This window comes from Psammomys obesus, unplaced genomic scaffold (genome assembly GCF_907164565.1).
Source record: "Psammomys obesus unplaced genomic scaffold, mPsaObe1.curated_primary_1811, whole genome shotgun sequence".
NCBI classification, from domain to species: Eukaryota; Metazoa; Chordata; class Mammalia; order Rodentia; family Muridae; genus Psammomys; species Psammomys obesus.
Genome location: NW_026585626.1, coordinates 11,342,883 through 11,355,436, shown reverse-complemented (window position 1 = coordinate 11,355,436; position 12,554 = coordinate 11,342,883). Strand labels below are relative to the sequence as shown.

The following is a 12,554-nucleotide window of genomic DNA, read 5'->3' as shown; positions in this document are numbered from 1 at the left end:
AGAGAGAGAGAGAGAGAGAGAGAGAGAGAGAGAGAGAGAGAGAGAGAAGTCCCTAATGGGATAGTAGAAAGGAGAGTATAGGTTTGGGGTATATGGGGTAGATAGGAACCAGAGATAATAAGAAGTCAGAGACCCTGAAACAAGAGGTAGGTTCCACTAGGTTATTTGAATATGAGGATGTTAAAGGGAGATGTGTAGAAGGCCTTTTCTTAAGAGGCCAGAAATAAAAGGCTTAAGTCCCCTGAGGCTTGCAGAGAGAGTGGATATTGGGCCTGAGTGACATTTTGTAGAGTTTTATAATTAGATAACAAAATGGAAATGATGTTTGGCTATAGAGAGATTTTGGGTTCTCATACTCAAGTATCCACCTGAGAAGCCAGTAAAAAGGAAGATGAGTCAGAAGGTATAGTTTGGAATAGATGGAGATGGGAAATGGCCAGTGAGCCTGGGGAGAAACAAATTGGAATAGTGAAGAAAATAGATGCTCCCACATTGGGTAGGAGGTCCCTTTCCAACAAGGGGACATAACAGGTTAGTATTTTGTGGTGGCTTGAATATGAATAGACAACATATTCATATTGAATATGAATAGATTCGTGTGTTTGACTGCTTGGCCCGTAGGGAGTGGCACTATTAGGAGGTGTGGCCTTGTTGGGATAAGTGTGGCCTTGCTGGCTGACAATCTGGATAAAGAAATCTCAGCAGCTCCTTTTCCAGTACCATGCCTGCCTGCATGTTGCCATGCTTTTTGTCATGATGATAATGGACTAAACATCCGAATGGTAAGACAGTCCCAATTAAATACTTTTCTTTGTAAGAGTTGCCAGGGGGTGTGCTTAGTCCTGCTGAGACTTGAAGGTGGATTGGAACCCCTTGGGTACCCTTGGGGTAATAAAGGGAGGATGCCATGAGGGCAGGACTAGGAGGAGAGGAGGGAGGGGGCTGGGATCAGCCTGTGAAGTGGATGGATAGATAGATAGATAGATAGATAGATAGATAGATAGATAGATAGATAGATAGATAGATAGATAGATAGATAGATAGGAAAAGAAAAGAGTTGCCATGGTCATGGTGTCTCTCCACAGCAATAGAAACCCTAGACAGTATTACTTTTGTGTGTAAGGAGAAAGCACCTAGAGATACAGCTAAGTGAGTTTGGTGAGGCTGGTAAGACTGTACCCCTACCCCAACAATCATGGAACAAGAAGAAGAGGTGGGGCTCTGAAACGCCATCAAAACTAGGTAGATGGGCCTGGTGGAGATTGGCCCATAGGGAGTGGCACTGTTAGGAGGTGTGGCCTTGCTGGAAAAAGCAAGGAGATTGAGCTCCCTGGTGCTTTTTTTGACTACTTGAGGCATCCTGTCACAAATGACACTGGTCTGGCCAAGGAAGCCCTGGATCCCCAGTTTCCATGGTTAGACCTAGGAAGTGGGCTGGTGGGCAACCTAGGCTTGATGTGCTCAGACCCTGAGGGACAAGGGGAGGGGACTGACAGCACAATGTCCCCTTGATGGCACCCTAGACATAACTGAGGTGATATATGAGCTCCAGAAAACCCAGGCCTACGGACCCTCCCAAAAACATTTGAGGCTTGGCTCTGGAGGTCCTTGGGTTTTGAAAGTTAGACAGAAAGTTAGAAAGCCTGGGAACTTTCTATGGCTAATGGAATGCTCTATCCACTGGCCATAGCTAATATCGGGTACTTTTGTTTTCAGGACTTTTTCATCTCTCCCATGGTACACATTGAAGGTCACCATTAGGATTTCTGCCTGTGACATCAGGGGCTCCTTCTCTAGATATTTACATTTGCCCTAACATCATAGAAACTCTGGGAAAAGAAGTAGTGCTTTAAGGGTAGTCTTACAAAGACAGGTCAAAGGCAAGTTGCCCGGACTTCATCTGCATGTGCTCTAGCCTGGTGCCAGAATTGCCTGCATTCCTCAGAGAGAAAGTCACAGAAACCTCATCAAAAGTCATGGAAAGACAGTGCTACTTGGGGAGAAGGTCATATAAATGACATGGAAAGTAAGGTTGTTAAGATTGGTAATATATTGAAGTGCTTTAATAAAGGTGGGAGAATTAGCAGTATAGGTCTTTTGCTATTTTTGAGTGTTCACTGAATGAGTAGGGTACATGTACCCTGACCAAGCATTCCAACGTGTCAACATTTCACACTGGAAGAATAGTAGCCAGTTGAATATGAGTAGGGGGAGGGAAGGGGGTCCCATGGAAGAGCAGGAGAAAGTAGAAGGACTAAGGGCTGCCAGATGGTTGAAAGTGGCACCTGAGAGGGTTGATTTTGGCAGCCTGTTGCTGGGGAAAGAGAAAGGGCGACTGAAAAGACCTGAGAGGGAGAGAAGGAATGGGTTGAGGACAATAAGGAGGAGGCTCGTTACCACGTGATTGGAAATAATAGAGTGATCACCTGGTTTGGGCGTCATAGCTAGGAGAAGTTGTGTTGTTTCCTCACCCCTTGTTTGGCTTACACCATGTGGTCAGTTTTCATCAAGATGGAAGTGAGGTCACATGGTAAAATATATCTTTTCCAAACCTAGCAATTACGGCTGTCAGCCACATGGCTGCCTCCATCCCAATGGAGAGATAGCAGCGAAGATGGGGACAAGCCATGTTTTCTTTAATATTGCCTGTGTATTAATTTTTAACTATTAACCATTATTTTTTTAAGTTTTAAGTTAAGCTTTTTATTATAGATATTACACATTTTTTTAATCATACCCAATATACATTTACAAATCTTGATATCCAGAAACTTGACACAGTAGTCTTACAAATCTTTAGATAAAATCCATACATTGGAAACATTTTAGAGGGTTAAACCCAAAACAGAAAGAGTGTACAATGAGTACTCCTCATTAGGAATAGTCTATTCTTTTGTCCTTTTGCTCTCCTTTCTCTGTCTCATAGTCAGGTGGCTCTCCTGATATAGGACAGATTTTGGAGGAAACCTTTGAATAAGTTTGTTTGGCTCTAGAGGAGGGGGAGGCATACCTCCACTCCAGAGCCAACTTTTACTTGAAGGGGGACAGCATAAAATAATAGTCGAATGCCACTCATACCTGAAAGACAGCTGAATCCCTGTAAAACTGAATCTAGTAAGCTATGTAAAAAGACGGCTTAGAGATTAGAATTTTTTGAGCCCTGGCTACAGACAGAGGACAATGGGAGCTGAGGGAGGCACCATCTAGGGAGGAGCATGTGCCAGGTGTATACAGCTGCAGCTGGACTACTCCTTTGCTTTCTTTCCTTCTTGTTAGATCCCAGCTCCCACTTTGCAACAAACTTACAGACCCATCAACTGTAACTTAAAGGACCTGACATTTATACAGTGTGTTGGAGTAGGGTGTGGTGAAGACCAGACAAACAGGGCTTGGATTTGGAAAAAAAGGGAAAACTTAAAAATAAGGAATGAGGAATCTCTTTTTATTTCCCTGATTGCTCACAGTATTTATGAAGTTCCCAAATAATATTAGGATGTAGGGTGCCATTAGGCAGCCCTTTGGATTGGTTATCTAAGGGATATTGAGGCAAAATTTGATTGCAGAAGCAAACAAGTTTAGAGTTCTTCCAGTTGGGTGCCAGCCAGAGAGGCTGGAGGACTTCAAAGAGGCATCCCAAAGGGGAATGAAATTATAAGGAAGATACTGTTCCCATGGATGAGAAAGGAGGCAACGAAGAAAACCGTCACTGTTGTCTGCAGTCGAGGACGTCTCCAGGACTCAGGGAGGACAGGAGGAAGAACAACCCATTCAGTGGATCATCAGCACACTCAATCAGGGCCCAGGGCTTAGCCCAGCTAAGCCTGAGGAGAGAGTTGGCACCTGGTACCAGGTTTTTCATGAAGGCCAGAAGGCAAGGGGGTCATGAGAGAGCATCAAGAATAAGGTTGCAAAAGCAATGAAGGCCTTGATTAATTGGGAGTTATGGAGGCCAGAAAGTGAGGAAGAATATGGACAATTCTGAAGAGATGTTGGGAGGAGAGAGCAGGGAAGGAGAACAACAGCCCCATTGGGCCTAACAAAACTGCATGATTGAAGCTCCAAGGGTTGGGGAACTTGGTCAGGTGAAGAAGACAAGCTTCGGCCTTAAAGATGGTATCTGGGGTACCTCTGCCCAACAGGGAAACTTACCAAATTAAGTTACTACTGGTGGATAAGAAGGTGAACCTGTCGCATGTGGACTGGAGATGAGGGATAGGGCCCCAGTGCAGCACAGACCCTGAGGGAGAGCACAGGCACCAGAAAAGCCTATCAAAGTCACAACACCAACTAAGTTTTATGGCTCTGAGGGGAAGTTATCCTGGCAGTTGGAATCCAAGAACTAGACAAAGTCACAAGGCACAACAAACCTTACACAAGAGATTTATAGAGAAAAAAATCACAAGAAAGTGCTCAGGAAAGAAGCAGAAGACACCTGAGTATGAAGCAGTCTTTATTCAAGGTTTCTTGAGGGCAAAGTTTTCCAGGGTGGAGATTGGTAGGATCAGTGGGATTGGTGGGATATCAAGCTCAAGGATGGTGGGATTTTAAGCCCTGGAATTGAGGTGGGGCTTTTTACCCTACAAGTCCCACACACATGTAGCCTCATACAAGTGAATTCTGAACTCTTTGTCAACCTGCTACAAATGCTTTGAAGTTTACTCTGTTTGCATCTCTGAAATTCACCATGAAATACAAAAAGCATAAGAGAGAACATAAAAACACTAATCTCCTACCAAACCTGGAAAGATACACTGAAAAACATTTCAAAATATTTTAGCTAGTCAGGTTTGATGATAAAGTCTCACAATCTTAGTACTTAGGAAGCCAAATCAGGTTAGAAGCTATAGGGCTAATGATGGAACAATGTCAAATGAATATAGAAAACCAAAGCCTACAAAATAGGTATCTTAAACCAAAACATAAAGAACAACATGTTTGTCCTTGAGGATGCTGGTTTGTAGGGCCCAGAAAAACTTTACCCAAGGGCATTTCACATGGCTGGTCTGGAAGTCTAGGAGTCAGATAGCTAGATCCTTGATAGATGATCCATGGGGAGCAAGGGCACAAACTCAAATAAAGACTGCAAACTCAAGCTTCTTTCCTTCCACTCTGACTGGAGGCTAAGGCCTTAAGGCCTGGCAGGCATTTTCTCCCACACATAGAACATCTCTTCCCTTGCAGGTAGACCTGCCCAACAAAATTAAGGCCTGGTCATGACATGATTACCCCTAAGGTGTAGGCTTATAATGCTCCCTGTCTTTGTTCACACTGGAAACATTAAATTGGGGGATAAAGACCCATCAAGGTCCTGTAAAACCCCAAGCATTCAAAGATGGAGTGTTTTGTGGTCTCCCAGGTCACCCACTGCTGTCTCCCTGTTTCCTCTCTCCTAATAACAGTTTTGCTTCCCCAGCTGATGCCATCTGTAGTGCCTGAAGTCCTCCTTGCTCCTACCAGTTGTGCTCGAGATTTTTCTGCCTTTTAATTCTTTAACTGGCAGAGAAAATAAACTTAATCAAGACCCCCAGACAGTAACATCTCTACTAACTCCATATAGAAAAAAGCAACTTCCCACGCCAGCCCAAAGTCCTGACTCACAAAATTGCAAGAGATGATAATAGATATTTTAAGCAACCAAACTGGAAACGGGATATTACCCAGCAATGGATACCTGGGGCACTGCATAGACTCTGCCTTTTCTTTTAATCAGTCTGAGCTATAACACTTTCACAGATTTTTACAATACTTTCAAAATCTCATTTTCACAGGTTTGTTTGTTGTTTTTTCCAGGGCAGCCAAACTCCTTAGAGAATATCAGAAACAGCTCCAAACGTCAATGGAATAAACCTCTCCGCAGCCTAGTCTTCTTGGTTATAGCCATGCGCAAATCTAAGCACGTTGTCCTGAAGGCTGCCCGAGTGCTATGGTTGGCGATGCCACAGGTGCCTCTAGGCAAATGACCCTGTTCTGGTAATCATCACAATCAGCCTGTCTTCTTTCTCCTGGTTCAGGTGGGCAAACCACCCTGTCTTGCTTGGAAGACATTTTCCATCTTGAGGTTCCTCATTCTTAGAGTAAAGTATCCTTTGTTTACTGTCATCAGGACTGGTTTCTCGATCTCTTCTTGGAGGATAGTCCCAGATGGCTTGCCTTACTTGGTCCTTAAATGTGGTATTTTAACAAAGCTGTAAATTATGACCATGCTGAGAAGCCTCCACGCCACATCAGTTGTGTCTAGAAACTATGTTTTCCCATGAAGAATGCACTCTTGTGGCTCACATACTGGGTGCACAAGTGAACATAGTACACTTTGCTCTGAACGTTGGCTCTTACATAGCACTAGCTAAAAACCCATCTCAGTCGTCAAATTGGAGAAGCTATACATACTGTGTTTTCAAAACGTTAACTTTGAAGATAATTTGACATTCTGAAACTCCATTTTCCTGCTTTCCTATATTGAACTCCAAGTCTAAAATACCTACAGGGAATAATGAAATATTCTAGAAATCTGTCACAGTGTCATATTGAATAACTGAGAATAAAAACTCACTCAACAGTCTTTTGCATAAACTTAGTGTCAGAGGAAAGGAAAGTCATGAAATGGAGAGACCTGTGCTCTGAAAACATTAAGACATTGATAAACTAATCTAAAGAGGACACACATGAATGCAAACACATCCCATTTGTATAACCTGGAAAATCAACATTGTTGAAGTGTCCATTTTTTGAAATGTGATATGTACATCTGAGTAATTACTTGGGCATTTCAACAGCATTCTTCAAAGAGATAAAAAAGCCAATCCTAAAAATTAGACAAAAACAAAAAGAGCAAAAATTGTTAAGGTAATTATGAAGAACAAAGCCACAATAGTGTTGAAATGTGTGAGGTATTACATCACCTGCTTTATATCAGAAAGCCATAGCATGAAAAGCAATATGGTGCTGTCATGAAAAGAGACAAAAAGTAGGTTGGAACAAAATACAGAGGCAGGAAATGAAGCCAAATGTGTAGTCAACTAATTTTCAGCAAGCTCTCTAAGAAGAACAAGGCACAAGTTCTCTGTCTGCTCAATAAATAATGATGAGAAAAATTGGATTTCTATTTTTAAAACAATGAAGTTGATCATTATTTTACAAAAATGTACTCACACAAAAAATCTACTCCAATGACTAAAGGCCTGATATAATAGATATATGACTGAAAACATAATTTCACAATAAGGTATACAAAATACAGGCCTTAATATAATAGCTCAGTAGGACTGACGCAATAAAAGAAACCACTAAGAAGGAAAACAGGCCCCCTCCAGGCTGGAAAAGTTGTTTGAAAAATACACATCATATAAAAGATCTATAGACAGCTCCCAAAGCTCAAAAGCAAGAAGATCTATGATATGACGGAAAGATGGGAAGCAAACTTAAATGGATGGTGCTCCAGCTGTGTTACTGGAGAAATTGAAACCACTATGAGGTGCCCCCTCTTCTCATAGGTGTCAGAATTGCTATGGAAACATGTGCACTATCGGTGAGAGTGAAGCCGTTGTGGAAAGCGGTTCTGAAGCAGTTCCTAAGAAGCTGGAAATCCGTCTGGATCAGATGACCCACAATTGTTCTTCTGCGTGTATGCACAGAGGAAGTGGCTTGCCTGCTAGTATATTTATTTGCACCCCCCTGTTCCCAGAAGCGTGATTCTCATCAGTCAATAAAAAGAACACTAAGTGTCCATCCACAGGTGAATGCACATGAAAGGTGACTGCAGCTTCAAAAGTGAACTGAAATAAGCCCTTTGCCCTTGTATTGCTTTTTTCTGTTGTGTTATCACAAGAACATGCAAAGAAATGATGTAACAGTGATCAGAAACTGAGGTTGTTTAACAGGTCAAAGGAGAAAATCGCGGAAGGATCAAGGGAATAATGTATAAATTCAGGAAGGGTGTGGCATGCCTATAATCCCAGCAATCAGGAAGCTGAAGCGGGGGAATTGTGGATTTGAATTGTGCCTGGGCTCTACAGTGAAACTGTCTCAAAAAGGTGAGAATGGCAAAAGTGAAAGAGAGAAGGGGAGGGAGGGAGGAAGAGAGAGAAGATTAGGAAGGAAAAAGAATAAAGAGGAAGAGGAAGAAAGGAGGCAGTACAAAATTTACCATGACAATAAAGCTTGCTGGCCTAGATGTGTTACATTAGGAATATTTGCATATGTGTTTTAGGAACAATATCTCGGCAAAAAAAAAAAAAAAAAGATTTAATTTATAGTAACAAAAAATGCTGAAGTCTGGCCAGCTAGGGCAGAAGATGTTCTAAGCCGGGAATAACTGGGTCAACGCACAGGCAACTGCAGACACCACCTCCAGATGTGGAAGTTACCAAATGGCCATGCTATATCAGTGGTAAGTACTGTGAGTCAGTGGATGTGCTGACATTCTGAACAAAGTGAAGTTTAGTCTTATCTCTTACAGGATGGTTTATATTGTTGGAAACTCGGTGAGAAACCACCACTTTGGGCATTAACATGACTGAAAACCAACATTTTACTGCTGGAAGGTCTGATGGGCTATTTGAGTATCAATTTAAGACACTGACAATTTCAGAAATCCGTTAATTGCCCTGGAAGGAGGTACCATCTCCAATTTAGCACAGAACACAAGGATCAAGAGCAAAGAATTCGGAGTGAGCAATAGTGCTTCTGTGTAATCTTCTTATTTACTAATTTATAATCCTGAGGAGGTGATTTAACTCCTAATCTAATGTGAATTTAACTAGGTACTTTAGGTTAATATGCTTCCCTTCAAAAAAGTATGTATTGAAGTTCATTTCACAATACCTATTAGACAACTATATTTCAAGATGGGGTCTTTAGAAAGCTAATCAAGTTAAAGAAGTTTTCAAGCAGGACATAATATTAGGACTAAGGACCTTGTGAAAAGGGAAACTCTGAGTCCGTGAAATGGCTCAGTGTTGAGCTGCTCAACCAGAGCTAGATCTCCAGGACCCACGTGGTAGAAGGCAAGCATGGACTTCAACAAGTTGTCTGGGACTTAAACATGTGTGCTATGGCTCATGTGCATGCATATGATAAATAAATACATGTAACTAATATAAAAAACAAATTCACAAGGGGGAATTGGGGTACTCATATTGGATAAGCCCTGTGCAAGAGGGAGGGCAGAGATAACGGCAGTGCTTCCTAAAGCCAAACAATGTCAAAGGTAGCCACAGAGCCACCAAAGCAGGAGTAGATGAAAAGCAGACACTTTCTCACAGCCCTTGGAAGAAGCCAAGCCTTTAGACAACTGGTTCTTGGACTTGTAGGTTTAAGAATGATGAAGCAAGACCCAGTTTTTAGTACTTGATGGAATGAGATCTGGAACAGGCTGATATAATGAGAAAGTATTCTGATAAGGTTACAAAACACAATATTAATTTCTTTGTCTTAAGATACATTTTCTATTTCTAGCTACCATGCCTTTCTTTTCCCAGGGAAAGCAAGTGGTGTTATTGATCTGTGGAATGTAGAGAAGAAATGTATCTTCTCTAGAGATAAGATACATTTTCATAGGAACAGACAGAGGCTGGGATTGGTTGCTTCAATTAGGATGACTTGTAACAGAAAGCACAAAGCTTTGGCATTGAAGGATTACAGAGAAGCTGGAATGGGGCAAGTAACTAAGGTGGCTCCCATCTTAGCTTGTTGTACTTGGGTGGAAGGATTTTGAGGAAGAGCCAGAAACATTCTCAGTCACAGCACGCAAAACAGGTTAGACAGCTTTTTGGAAAGTGGGAAGACAAAAGCAGATTTTCTCATTATTCCAGTGGGACTGGAAAAAAGCTACTACTCAGGTTGAGTTTGTACCAAGATGAAGGACATACTTTATTATTTTTTTGAAAATATGATAGCATGAAGGATTGAACAAGTTTGTTTTCCCAGTTCTCCTTTATTTTTGAGTGATGGATAGGTGCAAAAATCACTTATTTTAACACTGGAAAGGAAGAAGATGGTAGAGAATAAACACTGACTGCTTTGACCAGTGCCCTCATAAAGGAGGAAGAAAAACTACACAAAGTTATATTATATATATATATATATATATATATATATATATAGAGAGAGAGAGAGAGAGAGAGAGAGAGAGAGAGAGAGACTACCTACAAGGCAAAAAGGTCATTTGGAGAGCACCACCAGACACAAAACTGAGTTATAAATGCCCAGTGCATCATCTGATCAGTCATCTGTCAATGGGCCAACACCTGCTAGGAAGGAGGCATTTCCAGAGCTTATTAAGCATGCTCCTTGAGGAAAGGAAGAAAGAGCCTTTATGTCATGAGCATTTTTTATTTTATTTTTTAATATTAATTACAGTTTATTAACTTTGTATCCCAGCTGTAGTCCGCTCCCTCATTCCCTCCCAATCCCACCCTCCCTCCCTCATCTCCTCCCTGCTCCTTTCCAAGTCCACTGATAGGGGAGGTCCTCCTCCTCTTCCATCTGACCCTAGCCTATCAGGTTTCTTCAGGACTGGCTGCAATGTCCTCCTCTGTGGCCTACCAAGGCTGCTCCTCCCTTGGCGGGGGGGGGGGAGCGGGAGTCAAAGAGCCAGCCATTCAGTTCATGTCAGAAATAGTCCCTGTTCCTCTTACTAGGGTACCCACTTGGAGACTGAGCTACCATGGGCTTCATCCAAGCAGGGGTTCTAGGTTATATCCATACATGGTCCTTGGTTGGAGATACAGCCTCATAAAAAAACCCTGTGCCCAGATATATTTGGTCCTTGTGGAGCTCCTGTCCTCTCCAGGCCATACTAACTCCTCCTTCTTTCATATGATTTCCTGCACTCTGCTGAAGGTTTGGTTATGAGTCTCAGAATCTGCTTTGATACATTGCTAGGTAGAGTCTTTCAGAGGCACTCTGTGGCAGGCTGCTATCCTGTTAATTGTTTTCTCCTACTTCCAGTGTCCATCCCATTTGTCTTTCTAAGTGAGGATGAGCATTTTTAAAAAAATGTAGACATAGCTCCATGTATCCATAAATTCCTCTATGAGTCAATTTCCTTTTCTTTCTAGAGGTATTCATTAAGTAAGTACCAGCTGAAAATGGTCCTCAAGACTACAGACCCTAAGCTATGAGGAAGGGGCAGTTTTTGCTACATATACTTTCAGAGTTCCAGTAGCATGAAGAGACAGATGTTCAAATAAAGGTCTCTGATGCAGCATGAGTTGCGCAGTGTAGGTGGCAATCTCAATCACCTATAAGTAGGTCAATTAGTTGCTCACAATGCCAGATAATGTGCTCGGGTGATTGCTTAGCGAGAATTAGTGCCGTTATTGATTTCCATTCACATGTGTCCAAGGCTATAGGCATACTTAAGAAAACACATTCAGAAAAATCTTCTAGGCATTTTAGATGGCGCCTCTGCCATGTGCTTTCTACTTTAGACCTCCACCACCTCCAAAGCCTCCACTCTTTGCTCTTCCCCTAGATTTCTCTCCTTGGTGCAAGTCTTTCTCAGTAGGAGAACACTGAAATTTTTGAAGAAGCATAAAAAGAAAGACTCTAAATGGACTTGGAGTGACCTACGCAAGGATCGTCCTGAGGAAGGATGAGTCTGTAGTCAGCAGGTATTTTGCACAAAGGATGTCGTTTCTCCCTTTGTTTCATGTGACAGCAGCTTTATCAGTCCTCTGCCAGTCTCCAGCCACAGTGACTTTCCCATGGTCTTTTATCTCTGGCTTCTTTTCACTCACTGTGGTATAATTACACAGAGCTAGAATCCTTTCAGTTGATCATATTTGCTATGTAGACCTTCTCTATTGTCGCTGAAAAAACACAATGGTCTGAACCACGGTTCTAGTGCCAAAGAACTGGGTCATCTTGTTCTAGAGGGGTGTTTTCCAACAGGTCAAGAAGACTATGTCCAAAAGCTGCATGATCAGAGAGTGCCCTCCAAGGATGACTGTCTTCTAAAGGTGGGTGACTTTTCTGTTTGGTTGTTTTTTTTTTCCCTGACACTGACTTCAGTACCCTTAAATACTGAGGCTTGGAGGCCATTGCTGATGCTGCACAGATCATGGGAAAGCCTCACAGAACAATAACAAAAAAAAAAAAAACCTACTGACAGATGTCAACACTAACAAAGTCCCCAAGCGTTGAGCGAAAGTGTCCTCAAATGGTCATTCCCTTCTGAGTGCCCAGCCCTGTTGCCTCTCCCACTTCTTAGAAGAAGAGGAGTCATATTAGATTAAGGCCTCACTTATGGTTTCATTAAATCTTAATTGACTCTTTAATGCCTTAAAACAGAATTCCATTAGGGGTTACGGCTTCACTACATGATTTCTTGTCAAGACAGTTCTTTTCATAGTACCAGGGCAAAATAAAAAGAGAAAATACACGGGAGATACTTTCACTTTAAGGGACTTTCCCTAGAAATTACGTAAGTCAGTCCTTTTCATGTGTCTTTGTCCCAAATCTTAGTTGCATATCTATCTGACTACAAAAAAAAAAGAAAAGAAAAGAAAAGAAAGAAAGAAAGAAAGAAAGAAAGAAAGAAAGAAAGAAAGAAA

General features: G+C 41.9%; 1 protein-coding gene across 1 annotated transcript in view; it reads right to left on the bottom strand.

The window, feature by feature from the left end:
* Kcnh8 (potassium voltage-gated channel subfamily H member 8) overlaps positions 1–12,554 on the bottom strand; it is a 427,312-nt gene that overhangs the window by 272,855 nt on the left and 141,903 nt on the right. The gene's annotated exons all lie outside the window — the stretch shown is intronic.